Consider the following 17869-nt stretch of genomic DNA (forward strand, 5'->3'; position numbering starts at 1 on the left):
CAACCCTAGGCATGCCAGCATCAGCAGAGTGCTCGCAGATTTAGACCAGGGATGGGTGTGTGTGTGTGGCTCTTCGGATGCTAGGCTTCAGTGTCCACCATCCCTGGCAATGGTGGCCAGAGCTGATGGGAGTTGAGTCTAAAAATATCTGAGGGGGAGCAAAGTCTCCCCATCCTTGCCGCAGCCCTTGCCATATCCAGAGAGCAGCTATCATCACGTGAATTTGGATTCAAAAGAGGGAGGTATCTGCAATGTCATAATGGATGTTGTGGAACTGGGAAGCAGCTGATGTAATGTCAGGGGGGGGCGAAGGGGTATTCATACCCCTAAGCATTTTGTGAATCTAAGTTTGGTCTCATTGAGGGGGCAGTATTTCAATATGAGTAGGAAAATGAGAGTACCCCTAAACATTTCTTTTAGAAAAAAAAAGCGCTGTGAAACGTTATGATTGGTGCTACAATTGGCCATCATGATCAGAGTTTCCTGGATGCCACATTACGACTGGTGAAGATGCTGTGCTTCCTGCACTGCGTGGGACTTTAAGTTTATTGCTCTAAGTTTGGTTCGGTGGGGCCACCGGCTTCTCGGTTTGTGCCAGATCAAGCTGTGCAGTGCAGAAAGAGCAGTGACTTCCATCTAATTCCATTTCGAGACAAATTTCAATAGGGCCTTTAATGTGCACGAGAGAAATAACGAGAAGGTTTCCTATTATATTGCTTACAAAGAGTGATTAGGGTGTAATCAAAGAGGGCAAAAGGTGCCTGAAAGTGAACCGCATTAATGAGAGACAACTGCAGAACAGAGGGGATGGAAACACGAACTTAAAAAACAATTGCAGAGCACACGCAATGGAAACATTAACCTTCTGTTTCCTAGAGAAAGTCTTTATAAACCTAAAGTCTCCAGTGATGCCATCAGTTAATGTGGATGGCAGTTTCTGCAATATTCATTAGTGCCATCAATGTTATACTGTATGTGCTTCATGGGTGTGATGGGTGTTATTAAAGAGATGTATGTCACACCTTTCCAAAACCTTTTCTCTTTTTTTGTCATGGAGTATTGCACTGCTCTGTTTATAAGCAGCACCACGGACGGATTTTTCTCTACATTATTGGTTCCTTGCGGAAATTCATTTGAATGTGCTGTAAATCTGTGCTCAACTGTTCCAGCACAAAACACATCCTGGGAGAGCAGACCAGGTAAGGACCAGAATATTGAAAAACAAGCCACTCCTGTTCCCTGTTTTTCTGTGGGTCTACTCTCAGGGAGAAAGTAAGGCAGGGCTTTGCCTATTTTCATCTGAGAAATTAAAATTTTGACTTCTGTAATGGAGACAAGGGGCCACTCAACCAGGGTCAAAGGAGGGGCAAGATCTTAGCTGTCTGATGGAATATAATCGTCGTAGAAGATTGCCTTAAAATGCTCTACCCATAGCATAGATGGAATCAATGTCAGTCAATGATCTTGGGCCTGTGGGGGATCTGCAATAACCTCCCAAAATTTCTTATGATCGTTGGTAAGGATGGCTGAAAGCAGCGAATCCCAGCAAGCCTGGTTGTATCTTATATGGCTAAGCTGGCTTGATTCCCTAAGTTGCCTGGTTCTAATGAAATATGTATTAGCCAATCGGGAGCTGCCTGCCTCTCTAGACTCTGTAGATTCTCCTAACCTCTACTTTAATGCCTTTGATTTCATTATCAGTCCACTCGCCAAACCCTGGTTTCTTTTTTCTTGTTTTTAATACATTTTTATTAATTTTAACATACAAATTATAAAACGTACTATACAAATTATTACAAATACACTTTTTTTGGACTCCCATCAGCACCTCTGATGATCTTCCGTCTTAACCTCTTTTTATGCATTACTTAATTTTATATTGTCTTTCCCTCTCTTAACTTATCATCTCCCCTTTTCCATTTTTACAATATTTCCAACAATACACCTCACAGAACTTCTTGCAAACCTACAAACGTCGTCTGATCATCACAAATATTTCTCATATAGTTCGTAAATTTACTCCAGTCTTCAGTAAATTTCTGGTCCCGCAGGTTTCAAATCCTTCCTGTTAATTTGTCTGATTCTGCATAGTCCATCAACTTCATCCTCCATTCTTCAATCATTGGCAATTCTTCTTGCTTCCATTTCTGGGCTAATAGTATTCTAGCTGTTGTTACTGCATATAAAAAAAGCTTACATTCTTTTCTATTTATATCACTTCCCACCATTCCCAATAGAAATGCTTCTGGTTTCTTTGTAAATGTATATTTCAACATTTTTTTCAACTCGTTATATATCATTTCCCAAAAACATTTCACCTTTTTACATTCCCACCACATATGATAAAATGTTCCTTCTTTTTCTTTACATTTACAAGATTTATTGCTAGTTTTATACATTTTTGCTAGCTTAACAGGAGTGATATACCATCTATACATCCTTTTCAGCCAAACCCTGGTTTCTTAGGTGGCCTGTGCGAGTGTGAATGGGGCAATTCGGTTATTAAAATGTCCATAAGCTCCTCGAACCAAGTGACTCTAGCTACTGGGGAAAGTTCACCACTCCCTACCGAGATCAAGTGAATCACACGATCAGAATACACCAAGGTTTGGAAAGATGATAGTGTATGCTTGTTAATTGGAATCCTTGTGTACTGAGGACGTGGTACCGGGGTGGTGGTGGATTGATTATATATTCTGGCACACTCAATGGAAAGACAAATTTACATTGAAGGGGGAGATAGTTACTAAGCATAGGATCACCTATGTGGAACTCAACCATGTGGGGCAGCAATTTAGTGGGGACCAGAATATAGTCTACCACACTATTTCCTTGTGAGGAGAGGAAGGTAAAGTTCCCAGAGCCTTCCCAGTCTGGCAGCCCATTAAGCCACACCAAAGCCCTGGTGGTAGTCAGCTTGGTGAACCATAAGCCCGCCAGGTTGATTTCTAAGTCCCGTGATTCTCGTTCCCATAAGCAGAAGTCAGGAAGACCAGTAGAGTCCAAGATCTCCCAAGCTTTTGTATATACTTCCAACCCTTGGCCTAGGCAGGCATTAAAAACCCCTGTCAAGACAATGGGTAAATCGGGGAAAATAGTGTCCAGATTCTCAAGCACGTGTGCAAGAAGATCCGAGTGATGGTTCTTGGCTATGACAGTACAGGTGGAAGGAATATACACATTGACCGGTAACATGTTCTGGCTCTCCAGCTCTATTTTTGTTGCTAAAAGTTTGCAATTTGCATTAGCCGAGAGAATGCATTCACATTTTATATGGGGAGCCACCAGGGTTAGCAAGCCACCCAAGGACCTGTCTTTCTTGTGGAGTTTGACTGCAGGAACCACATAGGCGTTATAGCCGGCAAAGTCAATGTGCCATGTCAACCAAGTTTCTTGTAAACAAACTACAGTGGTACCTCGGGTTACATACGCTTCAGGTTACAGACTCTGCTAACCCAGAAATAGTACCTCGGGTTAAGAACTTTGCTTCAGGATGAGAACAGAAATCGTGCTCCGGTGGCACAGTAGCAGCAGGAGGCCGCATTAGCTAAAGTGGTGCTTCAGGTTAAGAACGGACCTCCGGAATGAATTAAGTACTTAACCCGAGGTACCACTGTATATCGTGCTCTCTTCTTATCATATTCCAGTTAATCAAAATCCTACCATTATCAATTTATAGGAATTGGGGGGGAGCCCCCCAATCAATTATAGTGACATATACTCTGAGCGAACCATCAGTTTCATGGGGTTTATGTCAGTAATAAAAACAGTCCGTGATCAAGGGTGTCTTCCAGTGCTTTTCTGGCGTGGCCACTCCTAGACCCCAGGCTATAGATCCTTTGTTCACATCCCAGGTCACACCTGATATCTGGTTCAAACTTCCCTTCTGGAGCCGGATTGGACGGCTCCAACGGCCAATCAGATTACTACATTCTAAAATCCTACCTACCTATTATTCTAGGATTAAAGCCCCAGACATAACAAATAGTTTGCTATTGTGACTACTAGGAAAGATTGTGCCTATGGTGTGTCATGTGATTGATTATGTAGGGTGACACTTACCTGGGCCCCGACCATATTTTATTCAAGTTGGCACTCCCCTGGTGGCCCTTTCTTCCTAGTAAGTGTGATTAAGATTGCAACCTCAGTAGCCTTTGTAGTGGTTTTCTGCTGGGCTGTGAGTTTTCTAAGGCTGCAGGTCCTGTTTCACACGGCAGGGCTTTCTTCCAAGGAGACAAACAATGGAACTTGGTCACATGGTTTCACACCTGCATTTCATTACAGGGTTAATAGTGAAAGTGATGTAAGCGGTCAGCTATAAGAATGGACTAATGACAAGTAAAGGATGGCAACTGTACATTAAATAAGACAGTGTTTTTCAACCTTTTTTGGGCAAAGGCACACTTGTTTCATGAAAAAAATCACGAGGCACACCACCATTAGAAAATGTTAAAAAAATTAACTCTGTGCCTATATTGACTATATATAAAGTAATTCTTGAATAGGAATCAAATAAACACAAAGAAAGTATTTTATAATTACTTTATTATGAAATAGTAAGTAAACAGAAATATGAAAAATTATAAAATACTTTATTTTTAAATCTTTTGAATTTTTCAATTTTTCCCACGGCACACCAGGCAACATCTCGTGGCACACTAGTGTGCCGCGGAACAGTGGTTGAAAAACACTGAAATAAGAAATGAAGTGGCTACAGGAGAAAATGATTGACATATGTTTGCAACAGGAGCAGGAAACCTGATTTTAAGAAATTGTAATAAAGCAGTTGGGACGCGGGTGGCGCTGTGGGTTAAAGCACAGAGGCTAGGACTTGCCGATCAGAAGGTCGGTGGTTCGAATCCCCACAACGGGGTGAGCTCCTGTTGTTCATTCCCAGCTCCTGCCAACCTAGCAGTTCGAAAGCACGTCAAAGTAGATAAATAGGTACCGCTCTGGCAGGAAGGTAAACGGCGTTTCCATGCGCTGCTCTGGTTTGCAAGAAGCAGCTTAGTCATGCTGGCCACATGACCTGGAAGCTGTACGCCGGCTCGCTCGGCCAATAATGCGAGATGAGCGCCGCAACCCCAGAGTCGGCCACGACTGGACCTAATGGTCAGGGGTCCCTTCACCTTTACCTTAATAAAGCAATTTGGTTTGTTATAATTTGGAAAATCAATAAAAATAATTTGAAAGAGAGAGAGAGAGAGAAATTGAAAGTGGTGTTTGGTAGGTGAGCGAGCTTGTAGGCGGAGTCAAAGGATCTTTATAAGTAGGGCAGTTTCCTTACTAAGATTGCTTAAGAGATAGGTGTGCAGTGGAGAATGCTTGCATTGAATGTGTGAGAGATAAAGCAGGTTATTTTAGGGGCTTTACTTTTTACTAACAATTTAAAAAGCTACAGGGAAGTGAGAATATCATAAGGAGAAAGTGTGGCGTTGTCCTTAGGGTGGGGAGATAGGAGTCCACCCTCATCTGTTTTACTGGATTTATGAGCTCCAGTATATTACTGGGACTCTTCCGGATTATTTTCTTGCCTCTGGGTGGCATTTTAGGTTCAGGAGGCTAAGTTAAAATCTCAATCGTTAGAGTGTTGAATTTAGCAGCCTTCTGTGCTTTCACTTGATAAACAGGGTGCTGACAGAACAGATAAGCTCCAAGTTTGTTAATTATTGCTTATCTCACAGCTCAACTGTTCTTCTGCTCTCCAGCTTCCAGTTGAAAGAACAATTGGTAGTTAATAAAATACTTGGTTTAAAACAAGTTAAAATCAATTAAAACTTGATTAAAATCTGTGGAGCTCTGAAGCTGACTGCCTGGCCTGACGCCATCTTAACCGGAACTGATCAGGCGGTTCAGCAGAGCAAGAAACAAACTTAAGAAAGCCAATGAATGCATATGAAACTTTGCAAGGAGTTCTAACTTGTATCTTCTCCGCCTTTAGTGACTTCGGAATACTCAAGATAATTCTAGTTAAACAAATTCACAATGGAGTTATGTCATGCTACTCAGAGCAGTATTTAATTTAATTTAATTTAATTTAATTTAATTTAATTTAATTTAATTTATTTATTTAACCGCCCTATGCCTGGAGGTCTCAGGGCGGTTTACAGACCAACAGCTCAATAACACCCCCTAGTAAATTAGTCACAGAGTACGAATGTTACCTGAAGCCAAGCAACTGAGAGAAACGCCATTTGTCTTTCTATGAGTGATAACAATAAATCAGTGATACTGAAGCCAAGCCACAAAGTCAACAGGACTATGTCAAGGTGACTTTACCAATATCATGGATAAAAACTTAAAAGTGGGCATATGCTTTACACAGATGGACCTAGATTCCATCAATGGCATCTCCATTTTAAAAAAAGTGTAAGTAGTGAGGCTGAGAAGAGTCTCTCGCAGTAACAGACAACAGCAGCTCAGATGGCTCAAAAGTCTATAAATGTTAGTATAACAAGATAGACAACATATTTTAGTATATGGGCATACCTGCTTGTGGTGGAAAATAGGTGGGGGTTCTTTTTATTGTGAACATTGTCTCATTTTTTCCATGCTAGTTCAAGGGCTGTGGTGGGCTTGTTGCCAGTTTCATAGCTATTTGGCCATGTGTTTTCGCTCTTTTAGAAAAACCTTCAAGTCTCAAGACTTTATTTTATTGTCAGCACTTTGCTTCCATCTCATTAAAAGCCATTAACTGTCTTCCCAGCTCAACGACAAAACAGCTGAGGGGGTAGGAATTGCCGCACCTGAAAGCAGTCAAAGAGCGTTCACAGTTATTGCCTTGTCCTCTATGTTTTTTGCTCAGCAAATTAGATGTGAACTCCCTATTGGCCAGATTAGTTTATAATAATAAATCTTTTAGGGCTCTGAACCCGGCCTGCAACTTCTAGACTTTAGCTTTTTCCTTTAAAGGCTGACTTCCTGCTCACTGAAAACCCCTACTTGGTAGCTTGTTAAAACTTAGCCAGGTGCCTGTCCTTGTTAATCTAGCTCTTATTTATGTGACAACACCCTAAATGGTTCACATACTAAAGAAGGAAACTGCTTTGGACTGTTGGATACCCACAAAAAATAAATATGAACTAGGCAGGAACCAAAGTGATATGATAGCCATGTTCAAATATATAAAAGGATGTCACATAGAGGAGGGAGAAAGGTTGATTTCTGCTGCTCCAGAGAAGCGGACACGGAGCAATGGATCCAAACTACAAGAAAGAAGATTCCACCTAAACATTAGGAAGAACTTCCTGACAGTAAGAGCTGTTTGACAGTGGAATTTGCTGCCAAGGAGTGTGGTGGAGTCTCCTTCTTTGGAGGTCTTTAAGCAGAGGCTTGACACCCATATGTCAGGAGTGCTCTGATGGTGTTTCCTGCTTGGCAGGGGGTTGGACTCGATGGCCCTTGTGGTCTCTTCCAACTCTATGATTCTATGATTCAAAGTATTTCTTCACGAAAAGTCGATTGGGGCAAATGATGAACTGTAACTTGTTGGGGGAGTATGTTTCTCTATCTCTTCCTGGGAAATAGTATGGACAAAAAGCTAAATATAAGCAGCTTTAGGCTGTGTTTGCAAAAACAAAACAATATATTTCTTCCTTGCTTAGTTTGCCCTCTTTGTCTAAAATTTAAGGTAGTTTATTTACACAGGGAGTACAGTTGTGAGCACTTGGGAACTGGATGATGTTCTTCATGAAAATGTGTAGAACATTTGGGACAACTTCTAGATAGAACTAAAGGTGACTTTTGTTTAGCTACTTTCCATTCTTCTTGCAGTTCACTCCACAAGAGGGGGTCCTAGTGTGTTTCTGGTGAATAGTCAGCTTACAAAAGAGCAACATGAATTACTCATTAAGAAAACTGGAGGGGAAATTGTAAGGAATTAGGGATGAAAGAACTTTTAAATATTAAATTGTAAATAGGATGGAATAGCAAACCAGATATTTCCCATGCAATGAGGTTGCCCCAGAAAACAGTGGAAGGAAAGATACTGGCTGTGCTATGTGTATCGGATCAAATATTTTTACTAGATCTAAAGGGAGAATGTGAAATGCTTAAATATAATTTGGTATCCCGCCCTTAAATAAGTTGCATGGATTTGTTTGGAATTTCTCCAAGGATTTTACTTTCAGAATAGTGAGGAAATTTGGGTTTGCTTTCCACCTGCAAAAAAAGCTTTGTAGGAAGGCATATTGATTTGCAAATGGTCTTTGACGGCTTTTTAAAAAACTAACTTTACTAGTTCTTGCTTTTTCATGTAGTCCTTAGACGGGTTTTGTTTTTTGAAATATTTGTTTCCCACCTTTTAAATTGAAATAGAACCACTGAACTAGGCAGATAGCAATTCTGGTTTGGGAGGGTTATATACTGGGAATAAAGAATAACAATACTGGGAATAAAGCAGAAAAAGAAAACCCAAGAATCCAAAATGATCAAGGGTTTGGAGCACATTTCCTACAAAGAAAGCCTAAGATATTTGGTCCTCTTTCATAAGACAGTATGATAGGCATCTATCAAATTGTGAATGGAGCTCTCCTCTTCCTCCCCTGAGAACTTCAGGTCACCCAACGAAATTCAGTAGCAGATCCCAGGTGAAAGAATTTATTAAGGCAATAAGGAATTTGCTGGCACAAGATATAGCCTCTCACTGGAATGCTTTTAAAAGAAGATTGGACTGATTCATTTAGGATCAAGGTATCCGCAACAGCAAAATGGAATCAGCCACGTTCAGGGGCGAAATACCTCTGAACCCCTATTGTTGGGGAGTAAAGAAATGGAAAACCATTGCCTTCATCTGTGGCTTAGAGACAGCTGACTGACTACTATTAGATACGAGACAAAAGAACAATTCTGCACCATGGTGGAGCCTCACTGCTGGTGAATAATCTATTCACCATCCTACACGTGCCGTCACAAGATGAAATTAACTTCCAAGTTCAATGCGGGCATACTTTTTTAATCTAGCAGCGAGATAGACAAGTCCTTCATCTAAGTCAAGGGCAAAATGAGAGACTTATGAAAGGACTCTTTTATATATTTTAAGGAATTCTTCCATTTTGAAATTGCAATGAAGTTGAGAATATGCTTTAAAAATAAAAAGGAAATTACAGAGCTCATTAGGGAGACCTTTTTTTTTTGTCTATTTAATGCAGAATGAAAACATATCTATGTAGAGTTGATTCATTTCCCTGATCCTCAAAAGGAGCTATGATGATGTAGCACAGAGGACTTCCCCTTCCCCTCCTTTTGAGGCTGAGCCTCTCCCAAATCTTTGCCTACAGTGATGATGATTCTTCCATGGATGACTCCAAGATGAACTGTGGAACCAGAGCTTTAAAACTCACTGGGGACAAGATTCCAAAGTTCAAAGTTTTCCTAGGTAGAGAGCAAGTCAGCAATGGCTTGATTGTTCTCATCGGCACCTGAAGATGGTATATTTGTGTCTACCCTCTCAATGTGCAAATGAGGAGAGCAATTGACTGCAGGATCTGGAGAAATGGAAACTTGCTCCACCTGTATTTCCTCACTTTGGGCTTCCAGCAATCTTCTCTTCTGACTGAATAAAGTAGTGCAAATGACTACAGTAATGGGTCCTATGGTGCTGTCCCAGACATACCTATTGTGAACACAAACGGAGAGTGGAGTCATCACACAATTCTCAGCAGTTGGGGAGCGCGTGGTTCCTCTTGGTCAATGTCAGGCTGCAACGTGTTGATAAGAGGTGTCACATGTCCCTTTTGGACCAGTCCCGACAGGTGGAGCATGAAATTAACTCCTTTGTGGTCTGTTAGCATCATCCCATTTTGACATGGACGAATAAAGTATTTTCCTATTCATTCAGTGGGGATTACGTGCTCATAGAGGGACACATCCTGTCTTTACCAATTAAGAAGGTTATCAGTTATGTGTATTTGCTTATGTGAAGGCTTTGCAGTAATGATATCTGTTGAACTGTTTGTTCAGTGAATTACTTTGTGCATATTACAGTAATTGGTTTAATTAAGGTAAATTGATGCAGAATTAGATATGCTATCAGTGTGAAAGGAAAGTAGCTGTCAAGTCACTTCTGTCAAAAATAACACCTTGTTTATATCCTGCCATTTTATGCAAGTATACAATACGCCTTGCATGAAATAAAGATAATACAAAAATGAAGCACTGCCAAAAATGCATACGAAAGCATATTACATAAGTAACTAGGACGTTTTTCAAGGACTTTGAATTCTTTATTTGCTCATTTTAAGTAGTGGGTTAAACCACAGAGCCTAGGACTTGCCGATCAGAAGGTTGGCGGTTCAAATCCCCGTGACGGGGTGAGCTCCTGTTGCTCAGTCCCTGCTCCTGCCAACCTAGCAGTTCGAAAGCACATCAAAGTGCAAGTAGATAAATAGGTACCGCTCTGGCGGAAAGGTAAACAGCGTTTCTGTGTGCTGCTCTGGTTTGCCAGAAGCAGCTTAGTCATGGTGACCACATGACCCGGAGGCTGTACACCGGCTCCCTCAGCCAATAAAGCGAAATGAGCGTCACAACCCCAGAGTCGGCCACGACTGGACCTAATGGTCGGGGGTCCCTTTACCTTTACACCCTTTAATTTATATTTGAGGCACTTTACAAAAGAGAATAAGGCCCCTAAAAGGCCACCAAAATAGTCAGCTAGATTAAAATTGTATCTCAGATATCTGGGGGGGGGGGGGGTCTTCACCTGGCTCCAGAAAGAGATTCAAGATGTCCCACTGAATCCGAGAGGAGAGGCATGGCAGGGACTGTACTACCCTAAGCGCCTCCTTTCTTTGCAAAGTGCCCAGTTGTTTGTTTGTTTTCCCATTTGGGCTGCAATCCCCTGCACACACGCTTACATTCGAGCAAGCCCCACTGTAGCACCCTGCTTGTGGTTAACGCTTAGCTGGAATGAAATATTCAATGCAGCAATAGAGAAATTAAAATAATAATTTATTTGTCAGACAAATAAATGAGAGGCACAGTGGTATATGGTTACCAAGCTCTGGCCTGGGCTCCTGCCATTATGGCCAGCACTTATATTCCCTCAGCCCAGCCTCCTTGCTCCTCCTTTGGCTGCCTCTGTCCAATCAGCCTGGTTGAAATTCCCATTGGCTGTTTGCTAGAACCAATCACAAAAGATACACCCATTTCATATTACCTTTTATGGGAGACAAAAGCTATATATTCTTCTATCTATAAATGACAAATAAGTAGTCATATATCTTACATTTATCTCAACAAGGAACCTTAATTACCAGCTCAACTCTTGCCCTCCTTGCCCTATTGCCCTCCAAAACAGATCGTTAATAGTTTTACATTTTTATCTTAAACAGATGTCAAGGATCTTGAGTTCACATTCTCATGCATCATCAATGAAAGATCTCCTTTTGGAGGTCTTTAAACAAAAAGCCTGACAACCATATATCAGGAGTGCTCGATGGCGTCTCCTGTCTGGCAGGGGGCTGGACTCAATGGCCCCTGTGGTCTCTTATAACCATGATTCTATGAAATAAGAATCTAGCATAAGGTTTTAACATTTCTTAGTTTCTAAATCCTTTGCATAATTACATTTAAGCTAATATATTTCATACATACATAAATAACCTTTTAAAAGGAAAAGAAATCTTAAAAGGATATCAGTTTAAGAAAGAAACAACTTTAGAAAAAGATTTCCCAAAATACTCCCTCCTTTTCTGCCAGCCAGATGCTTTTCCATTGCTCTTGACCTTTTTAACCTTAGGAAGAAGATATGGCTCATTTTACTATTTACCAAGCTTAATTTGTAGGGTCAGTGTAACCTTGCTCTTAGCCTGTAATTCCCTTTTTACGACTTTGAGAATTGTTTTCTGCTATAAATCAAGGGGCCCCTTGTCCAGGAGAATAAACATCTTGCCAAGGTTCTTAGGTAGCTGGTCTTCCTGGCATGAAACATTTGAAAATCTTTAAGCTCATTTTAAAATACAGATCCTGATTAATATATAGCTTGGATAAAAATGCAGGCTATGATTAGATGCCTCACCACTTGAATCCAAGGTGACTTACTTCTGAGGAGAGACACACACAGGGGCTGTGCTACTCAAAGTAGCTTCTCAATGTCCCCAGCATCCCCAAGAGGGATGCAGCCTCGTGGCCAGAGGGGAAGGCAAGGGCTGCCTCTGTAGCATCACAAGGAGAAGCTGAGAGGAAGGGGGAGCCTTAGGTGGCTGTGTCACATTTGAGAAAAAGAAATAACGTCACTAGCCCAGTTGCCCATCCCTCACCACCCACCCCGGGCAACATGCACCCACTATTGCAGTCCTCCCCTATTGTTAGGTATCTTACCAGAGAAGGAGGAAAAGAGGGGAAATGGAGCATCTATGTGTCAGGATTTCCATTCTCTCCCGTGCTGCAGTGTGTGTGTGACTACAAGATCACATGCTCTCTGTGTTGACATTCCATTCTTTGGAAGCATGGGAACCGAAGGAACTGTGCGCCACTTCTGTCTTCGTTCTTTTTTTTCCCCAAATTTTTTTTATTCATTTTACAGTGGTACCTCGGGTTAAATACCCGGGTTACAGACACTTCAGCTTACAGACTCCGCTAACCCAGAAATAGTACCTCGGGTTAAGAACTTTGCTTCAGGATGAGAACAGAAATCGTGCGGCGGTGGCACAGCAGCAGCGGGAGACCCCATTAGCTAAAGTTGGTGGTCATGTTGGTGGTGGAGGGAATGCCACTGCTGCTCCAGCAGTTGCTTCCGTGACCCCCCAACCCTACAAGGGAGGTCCCACAGAGCAGACCTTATGGCCACCCAGGGCCACACTGAGGAATTTGACCCCATAGTGCCAGAGAAATAGGACTCATACACCACCCGGTTCAAGTTCTTCCTTGCAGCCAATAAGGTGACCAAACCCATACTGAAGCATACCACGTTGTTCAGTGTGTGGGAACCTGCTACGTTCAAGATTGCCCAGGTTCTTTTCTTTTTTGAAATTTTTTGTTTTTATTTTACCATATTACATTCAGTTACATTAGTATTAGATCATCTGCAAATGCCCTTAATAATGCTGATCTAGTGCAAGAAAAATTAATGCTGAGACAGGAGCAAAGACCATCAACATACAGCTCAGTCTCCTAGTGTAGCTAAGGCCAACCTTCTAAGAGCTTCTTCAAAGACTACAAAAGCAGCACAGTGTTGTGTGAATTAGTGGAATATCCTTGCTATTCACAGATGTTTACAGGAGGAGTGCAGTGCAGTTGCTTGATAGATACAAGCTCCCAAGTGCCTTGCATAACCTCAAGGTTTTATGAAGAGTAGCTGTCACATATTAATCTGCACTCACAAGGAGCACTTGAAGTCACAGGTGCAGAAGGTAAAAAGTCCCATATTTGGGATATGTAACAGTTTGTCTCTTTTCCCGAATAAAATTGTGCAGCTGAAGAGGAGCAAGTCTCAGATACCCCTATGAGGATCCTCCAAACGCAATTCCTGTTGTACAAATGTCCTGTAGAAGTTTGTTGATGATTTGTTTCAAGGTACAACACAAGGTTGGTTTTACAGCCCTTCCCCCCATCGATGCCTAGTGTCCAGTCTCACCTTTAATGTTTTCTGTGACCAACCCACTGTCATCTATTTTTATGTTACCATGCTCTGTTCCTAGATCCCTGATTGGCAAGCCTAGTCTACAGAATGGCACCAAGCCTTCCTATTGCCATATTCTTTTTGTATGTTATCGTACAGAGGAAACTGGTATCTTTCCCCTGTCAGCTTCGCCTTTGAGCCGGTGCCAATGACTGGGCTCAACCTCTTCAGCCCCGATTGGGCCAGGCGAGCTGGGAAAGCACTTCCAGAGACCTTCCACTGCAGGGAAGCAGGTCTAAGTGCAATGGACTCACAACTTCGAGCTGTGAACACCAAACTCGGTGCCAAAGTCAGCACAGCACAGCAGAGTATGAACTACACGAACGACAGCTCTGAAGCATAACTTCTTTATTCTTTTACAACTACTGCAAAACTAAAATAAACAAAAACTAAAGACTATCGGAGGCTACTGGACTGCATGAGTGTTACAGTTGCTTAAGCAGTCATCTTATCTCTACACGGACAACACTCAGACTCTCACAGAGTCAGGCTGGAGCAGAAGAAGCAATGAGCAGATTCCGCCCCCTCCTTTCCGAAAACATTGTCAGGAGATTCTTGCAATGGGAGGGATGAAATATCCACATCCCCACTCTATGGCGCACAATATGTCAAGTCATCCCAAGGTAGGCTCCAGTGGCACAACAGCAATGTAATCAACAGGAAAAAGTGTTGGGGCATGTGCAGAGCACCCGTTCTCATGCCAGCAGTGTGCCAAAAGAACAGGGAAACACCGAACAGTTCTAGGAAGAATCAGTTGCTTTACTGACAATATAATATAGTTTCAGTTATGAACAGTTGTAGATACATTCTTTCCAGCAGCATATAGACTATGCTCTGGCCAAGTGCTTTCTGACTCACTTTCATATGCCTGCCCAGTTGCAGGTGCCGACAAACGCACCCAAAATTAACCAGCACAGCACTTTCATTAAAACCAACCAGTTCACAAAAGCCTGCTGGAACAAGGAGGTTTTCACCTGCCAGTGGAAGGAAAACAAGAAGCACGCCAGTCCAGCTTCTCCAGGGAGCAACTTCCAGAGTCTGGGAGCAGACACCAAGAAGCTGGTGGAAGTGAGAGAAGGGTTTCCTCCAGAGATCCTAAAACCCAAGCAGGTTTGTATGAAGGAATATGGACCTGCACAAATGGCTTGGACCTAAGCTGTATTTGATTATTAGTGAACGGATAGTCACTTTTTTATTAGTGAAAGGATATTGCCACTTTTTAAATGCCTGTTATTCATGTTTGGTGGATTTCCTTTATGTTAACAACTTTTGAAATAGAGTATTCTCCATTATATCCGCAATTACAGGCCAACCCCTTTCTTCAAATCCTGCCTTAGCCCTTCTGTCTTTGGACGTAAACTTAGGCTCCACCCTGCACTACAGAGAACTAGCAGGCTTCTTACTGAAATAGCTTGGCAATGGAAGAGCCAGACTGAAATACCCCTGAACAGGGAAAGGGAAAGGCTTTAATTAAGTGGGGGGGCTTAAATGAGCTGTGCAAGGGTAAAAATGGGAGGGGAAAAGCCTTAATTACAATAGGGGGAACACTCAAATGAGCTGTGCAATAGTAAAAATGGAAGGAAGAACACCTCAATTATTTTGCGGGGGACTCAAATTAACTACGCAATAGTGAAAACGGAATAGTGTTTTCACTACGCAATAGTGAAAACGGAAACTCCATTAGCCATACTGCTGGATAAGTGTTTAATGGTTATTGTATTTGTTTAAAAACCAATAAAAAAATAATTAAGTAGCATTTTAGTATGATTATAATTTGCAGGCATCTATTTTAGTGATTGTGGAGTTTCTCTTAATTCCATAAGTATATATTTCACGTGGGGAAGGGAATTTGCGTGTATATAATGTAAAAGGATCCAACTATTTCAGAAACAGAAATCAAATGAAGGGAAAAACCTTCTGAATATATAGCAATATATTGTCCTAGTCATAATATGGGCTGATGTCAAATAAATAGTCAAAGAAAGCAAGCAATATATCAACCATATTAAAAAATCTAGAAAGCTATAGTTACAGAAGACTCCCTCATTGGAAATGGTGCTATATGGTCTACAAATAATACATACTCAATTAACTAATATGTGGGACTTGTATAAATCATTTTTAACCCTGATTTTTTTTTCTTTTAGCATCAGTAAAAAATGGGATCAGATTTAGGAGAGGAAAGGAGTATCTCATTAGAACGATAATAGGCAAAAAAAAGCTTTCTACGCAACAACAAAGGAAAAACAGCTAGTAACAAAATATAATTTATTTAGATGTGTTTTAATGTCAGAATCAGGGGTTAAATAAAATATAACTTTCATATGCACTAAAAAAGAAGCAGCTTCCCTGTTGGATTATTTCAGAACAGCCACATTACACATAAGCTTCTTTGTTCTTAAAATAATATCGCTGATTAGAGAAGGTATTACTTTCAAAGGCAATTATTCAGGTGTAGAGATAATTATATTCTCAAGGCCTCACCTGTGGATCAAAAGTTCATCAGGCTAAGGCAAACACAAGCTTGCTCGATTAAGACTTGAGATGATTACCTTATTTATCTGTCAAACCATTATGTAGTCCTAGTAAGAGCTGGATAATCAGTACTTACGTTTCATGCCATCTAGAATGGCACTAACCTTCACATCCACTGTGCTCTTTTACCTAACAATAAATGATCATTAGATGTGCCAAACATTTCAACTGTCCAAACTATAATTTTAGGCCAGCGACTGGCTCATTTTCCTTACTCCTAAGTGTTGGTCTCAGGGTATCACGTTAATAATGTGCATTGCACAGAAAACAAAACTTCCCACTGCATCTTTAAATTGTTTGTTTTTGCTGTGAAATTGCTTTGGAATATTTTATGTGAAGCATTTCATGAACGCAATAAAATAAAAACTGGAAGCGTGCCTGGTTTTGTGTAATCCAAAACTCACACCACTTACTGTTCCTTATTCATTTACACAAATTTTGGCACAGGCTTCATCCACCTGGCGGTAACTTGTGAAAAATGCCGATTTGTGGAATTATAATTCATATCGTATCAATGTTGAGGTGTTCAGTCAAAATCCAGTTGTATAGAATCGCCTGTAGCTAGATTGATGGGGACAGGAGCATATAAAAAGCATCTTAGCTGGATATTCTCCATCAGAACAGAGCTGCATGTGGATCCTGATCAGGCCCCATAATCCATCTGACTCTTTTCTGAAAGTAATGGAACCAGCTCCCTATTGTGGCTGAAAACTCCATTAGCTCTCCCTTTGAATTTGGGTTCCCCTTTCCTTGCACTTCCTGCCTTGCTTATCGCCTTTCCTTTCCAGCTTGCTCTTTCTTCACTTTTTATCCCTTCCTGCTTCCTTATTCCCACTTCTCCAACTGCAGCTCATCTCCCAAAGGTCTGGGAGCATTGTGTGTTAAAGCCAATTGTGCAACAAAAATGGATAATAATGATGCATCTTGAGAGGGACCATATCCCTATCAAAGAGATGGGGTAGCCTACAGCTTATTGGGAGATGGGGAGGGGCTCATAAAAGCCCCTCCCTCAGTCTTCAGGCTGCTTATGCAACTCGGTGTTGAATAAGAAACAAAATGTAGAGTTAACTGTAATTCAGTGGCAAAGTATTTCTACAGAGTATCTCCCTTTCCAGGATCTGGTAGGAAACTAATTAATTACCACCTTGCATGGTCAATTTATCCAACTGAAAAGAAAGAGGAAGTACCGTATTTTTCGCTCTATAAGACGCACCAGACCACAAGACACACCTAGTTTTTGGAGGAGGAAAACAAGAAAAAAAATATTCTGAATCCCAGAAGCCAGAACAGCAAGAGGGATCGCTGCACAGTGAAAGCAGTGATCCCTCTTGCTGTTCTGGGATAGCTGTGCAGCCTGCATTCGCTCCATAAGACGCACACATTTCCCCTTACTTTTTAGGAGGGAAAAAGTGAATCTTAAGAGAGCAAAAAATACGGTAATTGGAACACCATGTTAGGGAGATATTAGAAATTACAGTATTACAGTGGTTTAATCAACAATTCAGTTAAACCACTGGAGCTATTTTTTTCCTGGTACTAGGGCAAATGGAGGTATTCCACTCATATTTCAAAGAAAAACACTATGGTCTTGAGCCTAACCCAACTTATTTCAATAAAATCCCTTTTATTTCCATAGAGCAACTCAATCTGTCCCTCTCTCCTGAACAAAGTAAGTGGAAACCAAGATCTATTGAATCTTAATGTAGGCTGCAATTC

General features: G+C 41.2%; 1 protein-coding gene across 1 annotated transcript in view; it reads left to right on the forward strand.

Moving 5' to 3' along the window:
• LOC309366322 (putative CENPB DNA-binding domain-containing protein 1) overlaps positions 1-17869 on the forward strand; it is a gene marked incomplete at its 3' end in the record, with an annotated part of 54664 nt that overhangs the window by 11927 nt on the left and 24868 nt on the right. The window lies entirely within an intron of this gene.

Source organism: Podarcis melisellensis, assembly GCF_964234715.1.
Source record: "Podarcis melisellensis genome assembly, chromosome: 3".
Lineage (NCBI taxonomy): Eukaryota > Metazoa > Chordata > Lepidosauria > Squamata > Lacertidae > Podarcis > Podarcis melisellensis.